At 57.2% G+C, this 802-nt stretch overlaps 2 protein-coding genes across 2 annotated transcripts in view; one reads left to right on the top strand and one right to left on the bottom strand.

Moving 5' to 3' along the window:
• Positions 1 to 721, bottom strand: part of MAEL (maelstrom spermatogenic transposon silencer) — a 53,113-nt gene extending 52,392 nt beyond the window's left edge. Inside the window, exon 1 of the mRNA XM_012657772.1 lies at positions 653 to 721. The gene's annotated coding sequence lies outside the window, so the exon portion shown is untranslated. The remainder of the gene's footprint in view (positions 1 to 652) is intronic.
• Positions 1 to 802, top strand: part of ILDR2 (immunoglobulin-like domain containing receptor 2) — a 59,751-nt gene that overhangs the window by 2,572 nt on the left and 56,377 nt on the right. The window lies entirely within an intron of this gene.

Raw genomic sequence — 802 nt, 5'->3', positions numbered from 1 at the left:
ACATTTCTCAGTTCTCTCTTACCATATACATTTTGACTCCTTTCCTACAGACACAAGACTAATCCGTCTAAAAAAAAAAAGAAATAATCCATGTAACTGTGTCCTGCAAACTATAAAGCGTTGGACAGATTTAAGCCTTTATAATTGTTTATTCCATTCTGGTTTTACATATTTTCTGTCAAAGGGATGTATGCCCTTATTCTACCTCATAATGTTTTAACAGGAAAAAGTTATGACGCGGGATTCCCGCCTACCTTTTCCAATTCTGCTGAGCCTCCTGGTTGCTAGCACTGTCAAAAAGGGAACCAGACGGAGAGGCGGGGGCACAGCAAAAGCAAGCACTCTTGCCTAGACGACTTGCTAGTCTAAGTCCCATAACAAGTTATGCCAGGTCCGCACAGGTCCCCCACCTTTGTAGCTCTGCCCCTCTCTCCCAGTTCAGGTTGGCTGTTGCCACATGCATACACAGACTCCCCCTCCTCCAGTCCCTAACCCACGTTCTTGCTCGGGTTTCCGGTCACCGGCTTTCCTGGGAGAAGCCGCGATGGTCGCTCCGGCTCGGCGTGGCCCGCGGGGCTGCCTCCCCCGCGCCTCTGCCTGCGCGCCGCCCCGCGGCCCCCGCTACCCCTGTGTACTTTGTTACTGCGCTGACCTCGGGGTTGCAAGGGGCCGGCACGTGACCGAGAAACTTTGGCAGCCGGGCGGCGGGCGGAGGCGCGGGAGGCGGCGCGGCGGCCGAGCTCCCCCGCGCGGCGGGCTCTGCGGCGGGGAGGCGCTCGCCCCGCGCCGCGCTGCCTGGGCG

The sequence above is a fragment of the Propithecus coquereli genome, unplaced genomic scaffold, assembly GCF_000956105.1.
Source record: "Propithecus coquereli isolate 6110/MARCELLA unplaced genomic scaffold, Pcoq_1.0 Scaffold56, whole genome shotgun sequence".
Lineage (NCBI taxonomy): Eukaryota > Metazoa > Chordata > Mammalia > Primates > Indriidae > Propithecus > Propithecus coquereli.
This window is presented reverse-complemented; position numbering and strand designations above follow the sequence as displayed.